Raw genomic sequence first — 6,000 nt, 5'->3', positions numbered from 1 at the left:
CAAAAAAAATAAACATTTCCGTCATTCACACTGTAAATACATTGATCACTTTGTCATGTGCGTCATTGTAACATTTACAATGTTAGCTCTTGGATTTTCTAATTGTTGCTCCGTGTTGTCTACAAGTTGCATTATAACCTTTACATACAAATGCTGCTGTACGATGAGATGCCCAATCACTCACACACTTGTGAAGGCCGCTGCCTAATCAGCCACCTCGTCTTCCACTCCCTCCTGCTTGACTAAGTGAAGGACACACTGTCCCTGCATTAAAACTGGTCATAAATCACCAAAGCCTTTTCCATACATACACTGACGTACACACAGTCTCCTGTTGAGTCTGATCCTGAGTCAGACTCGTCCCCCCTCAGCCTCCTGCCTCCTCGTGTCCCCAACCTGGACGAATAACTCAACACCAGCCCACACTGACATCAGGCTGGTATCGACTGGGCAGCCAGCTGGGGAGAGGTAGGCTTCTTTGAACACGGGCAAAGATGAGGATGGAGCTGTTTTATGTGGATGTCCACTTGTTGGCAGGGGCTTGTTGTTCTTGGCTGTTTGTGATCATGCCAAAAGCATTGAGCGGTTAATTTGTTAGTGCATCGTTTCCATGCCGTATTTTAGTTTGACAGTTATTGTAAACGCCACCTGTGGCCAGAGCTCAACAGCTCCTGAATGCACAGATATATGGTAGGTTACTGCTAGTCGCTGCTTTTACTACAAGCTTCGTACAGTGAATACAACCAAATAGTAAAAAGGTGTTCGAGTCCCCATGAGAAGGTTGAAGGCGTCGGATGAAAACATTGGAAGCTATTTTAAAACAAATCTTTTTCTGGCTGTTGCTGCTGCATGCCTCAAATGTGTCTGAAGCATGTGTTCAAAGAGAAAACTGAAAATATGAATTGGCCCTAAGATATTACACTATTACAGCAGTGGTTGCTTCACTGTCACATTTGCTCAGCCCACAGGCTGCAGGAGAGGCTTCAGATGAAATTGATTAAATAGCATCTCTGTCAAATCTGGAGGCTTTTTTCATCTTGGGGGATGTGGCCAGAACAATAATTAAGAGGAGGTTCTCTTCCATTGCTGTGGTGCAATAGACCTTTATAACATCACCACACAAGGCGACGAATGGGAATTTGGTGATGCAGAACATTTTTCTTCTATAAACACACATGCAGAACATCTCTTGCCCTCATATCTTGAGTCAGATGTCCTTCAACAGAATTATTAGATGTTTTTTTATCCTTCCAGCTTCCATATCACCTTGTTTAGATTAGACCGTCCAATGCCACGGGGCCAGAATTAATCAAATTAAGGCTGAGATGCCACAAGAACAGGTGACCTCCACTTTGTTTTTAGGCAGACCACATATACACACACCTTCCTCCTCCGCCTCGCTCTAAATTAAATCAGCCTTTACTTTGATCATTAGCCTAACCAGCTGAAGTGGGAGTGAAGGACACTGACAAATCCATTGTCACTGTCTTATTCGCACGGATCCTCTTGAAGTCATAGTCAAGTATAACTTTATCCACAGCACGTGCTCCATGTGTCAACAATACAGTATTTCCATCGAAATAGTTTCAAAGTATATGGCTTTCTGTATAAATCTACATAACTGACACTGTTTCTAAGTGTTTTCCTATATCCCCATGTGTGAAGTAAAGGGGATGAGCTGTAAGCCCTAGAAAATGATTTAACTAAAAATAAGATTAAAGCTACTCGTTTTGATACTATCCCCTGAAGGATGGCGTGTTTGTCAGATCCCACAGTATAGATCACACCCAGCACTGATGAGCAGGAGTGTGGCAAAGAAATGCAAAGTGAGAGAGACCTTAAACTATGAGGGTTCATCCTCTGGGGACCAAGAATGTACAGTAGCAAATCAATTATGTGATTATATGAGGCAGTGTCAACGTCCTCTCCTGTAGGAATATGTTTATGCTATAGCAAGTACAGTAATCATGTTAGTTCCAGCGTTAGGGTTTCTCTGGGTTTGAGCTGTGTCACTGTGAAATCCCTCCACATTAATGCTGTCAAACACATGCGCACGTTGACACCTCGTTTAATGAAGGGAGATGATTTCTAGACGAGCGGAGTTCCCGTCTTGCACCCCCTAACACACACACACACACGCACACGCACACGCACACACACACACACACACACACACACACACACACACACACACACACACACACACACACACACACACACACACACACACACACACACACACACACACACACACTCAGGAGAAAGCATCTGGTCTCACCAATGACACAGGTGGTGGAGGGTGACACCGGCCACCTGGCACTCTTTAAGCACCCTTTTATAGATGAAATGAATGACATTATGTTGTGTGCGCATGTGTGTGTGTCCTCTCATCAAGAGCCCAGCAGAGGCTCTTTATTAATATACCTCCTGGGTTTTCTGTGTATGAACACACCTGTCCATCACAAACAATAATGAACACGTTTGTTCTATACTGTACTATTTTTATCACACGTTGTAAGTGAACGCATCTGATGTTGGTCATGACCCCGTCTTGGAGGACACCTACCGTGGGGATGCTGCTAATCAGCAGAAGAAACTGATTATTGTTTGGAGAACTGCAGGATCCAGATGGAGGCCAGAACCACAGAGGGAAGCCACAGCGCTTGGTTTAGGTATGAGAGACATGGACCCATGATCAGGTGAGAGTTTACTGTTATTCTGAATGTATCCGTTCTCACAGATGCTTCATTCTGGTGTCAGTAGAGGGCGCATGGCTTCTTGGGAGAAAGATCCATGATGACTGTGAGCTTGGGACAGCCTTCCTTCCTTTTATATGGTAACCTCAAACTCACATACAAAGGAAGTACAGACATAAAGTTTATTGAACTACTGAATAAAAGTAGGCAAGTTTAGCTTAGCAGGAAGAAGTTGTGGTTCTTGAGGAGACATGACCTGTTCCACTAGTAAACAATTTGTGTGTGTGTGTGTGTGTGTGTGTGTGTGTGTGTGTGTGTGTGTGTGTGTGTGTGTGTGTGTGTGTTTGTTCTCTGGTGGCCATGATACTTTTAAAAACATACCAGAACCGCACTGTGGCTCAGTGTGACATGCTCCTCTCTCTTCCACGAACTCACACAGTGCAGCTTATTTTGACTTGATACCAGCCTCACGGTCGAGAGGACCCCATGTGTATTTTTCCACACCCTGAATAGGAACACCAGTGCTCAGAGGTTTAAGTAAACAGGCCATTTTTCACTATGAATCAAACCGTTGGCTGTTGTGGACTCAAGTCAGCCAGCGGGCAGCTCGCACTTACCTTCTGTGCCTAAATTAGAGGAAAGCAAATCTCCAAATCAGCCAAGAAGCAACAAACGCAATTATTGTGAAGCATTTGTGCTGATACGTTAAGCTGAGCAGCCAGTCAGTCTCTTGCCATCAATGTGGGACACCGCTCATCAAGGGCCTCAAACAAACTTGAGAGATAAACTTATTACATATTATTGCTTTTTAACTGCCAATGTTGGAAGAAGCTTCGAAACGTGTAATAAAACAGAGGGATCATTGATTTACACGTAGGTTCTGGACTGTCTGCCATGTACAAGGCCAGTCATCCAGACAGTCCCTCGGATGGTCAGGCCACCGCCTGTGAGACCCACATGGCCTTCAGAGCAGGGCTAGCACACACACACACACACACACACACACACACACTGAACTTACACTTAAACCACTACCTCCCCTCCTGCTCCGTGTGTGTGTGTGTGTGTGTGTGTGTGTGTGTGTGTGTGTGTGTGTGTGTGTGTGTGTGTGTGTGTTAACAGAAAGTAAGTTGACACAAGCATGATTGTATCTTCTCACTTTTCTGTTGTTTGTGTGTACAAGAGCAGGTGCTGTGTTCATGTAGAACCGTACGTTACAGGTACACACACACACACACACACACACACACACACACACACACACACACACACACACACACACACACACACACACACACAGAGGAAAATGCTGTAACAAAGTAAGGGTGACACACTTTATTCACTACTGAGAATATATACTATAACATAAACATTGTGGGATTCCTACAAAAGCTGTGACCATGACTAGTAGATGTGTTTGTTCTTATTTCTGCTCCAGCTGACTGGCAGGTAGACCTTTATTGATCACAAACGGGGATTTGTTCAGTTCCCAGTTCTACCAATTTACCACTCCAAGGAGTCAGCAACTTCCCTGTGCACTAATTGGACTCAAATAAATCCATGTCTCTGGAGACACTTCAAACTAAGCAAACTGGATCCTGGATAGAGACGCCCCCCAGAAGTGGCTGACCTGTGGCTGAATCGCAGACCTCCAGTGTTATATTTCTAGTGAGACTGGAAACAGTTACCTTTTAGACAGGTCATGATGAATGGAGCAGTATATTCTCTATGGAGAAGGTCTGGGACATGCTATGCAGAGGAACAAAGGTCAAAGCATTAGTCAGCTGCGTCACACGTCATATTAATATAATAGTCTCAGCTATTACGCACTATATTTATATACAGTACGCGCATACAGTGGTGAAGCAAACATCTGCCTTCCTGTATCTGACTGAACGTCAGGGACACACTCACACCTTCCTGTTTGACATGTGACAACAAATTTGATCTAATAATATACAGTACATAGAGGGAATATGAAAAGAAATCATACTTAAAGCAAACCAAAATATGAGTAGTAAGAGAGTCTTATAATTTTGTTTGGTTCAAGACAAAGCATTTCCATTCCCTGCAGAATTATTTATTTCCTCCTCTGTATCTCAGAGGACTATGTGCTGCTTATCAGGGCTGCCTTAAATCATAGACAGTGAAACGCTGGCAGGTCAATTACTGTCTGACCTTGTGAGGTAAACACAGAGTCAATTAGAATGCACATGTATCCCAACAGCGGCCGGTACATCCTTATTTCTGTAATTAATTAAAGGTGAGAGCTAATTCATTACCTTGCATTGCATGTTGAAATATAAATGCCCCCGTTGGGCTACAATACATTTACTCCTCTACAAAGTCCTGCATCCAAACATTACAGTGAACACGTTTCTCCCACGTTTATATTCATGCGTTTTCTTCTGAAAGGTCGGGCGTTTGTGGATCAGCATTTTTATCTGTGAAATGTCACATCAACGCCGCAGAGTTCTCCTTTTAAACAGTATACCGACCAGGAGGGATCATTGCAAGCCCTTGAAAGAACTGCTTACATTGCATATTCTGCCAATTTGCCCACATGTCTTCACATCTGCTTAGGGAGCCATGCATCCACACCACGGCTGACTCACACCATGAGACGCTAAATTCTTCATCCTTTATCATCATCTGTCATCAACCTGATGCACCTTGTTCTATAGGTTTTAATTAGGATTTTGATAGAAGATTTAATATTTGACGGAATGCTACTTCAGGCATCAATGTTTGCTTCAGCTGCTACAAAATTGTATTTTCTCAATTAAAAAGGTGACGCCGGTTCGACTGAGCGAACCTTTAACTGCAGCACAGACGGCGTCCAGCAGGGAGGTAAAGGCACAGGAGGTTATTATGGCGCCGTCACGGCACAGCGCTTTCTATCAGGACCGCGGTTAAGGCATTATTAGACAGAGATGACAAGAGTGCGCGCGTGTGTGTGTGGACCGGACCGAGATGAGAGAAACCAAACTGACAAGGGACATTTTACGCTTCAGGTGTCACCTACAGTACTTGTTTATCAATGCGTGTGTAATCGAAGAAGATGGAGTCGCCACCGGCGGCGACTCCTGATCTCTCATGGCGCTCTGTCCAGCTGCTGAGCAGTCCCGCACAGTCGGCACATTTTTGTCCTCCAGACTCTCTGTAACGTACGTGTTGTCCATTTGAAAGACAGCCTGTGACCTGCTGTCAGTGAGGCCCTTGTACACGTCAGCAGAGCCGTCAGAGGCTGATCATCCCAATAGGAAAGACATGACTTCCCTTTTTTTTTTTTTTTTAGATGTGC

This window comes from Betta splendens, chromosome 8 (assembly GCF_900634795.4).
Source record: "Betta splendens chromosome 8, fBetSpl5.4, whole genome shotgun sequence".
NCBI lineage: Eukaryota > Metazoa > Chordata > Actinopteri > Anabantiformes > Osphronemidae > Betta > Betta splendens.
This window is presented reverse-complemented; position numbering follows the sequence as displayed.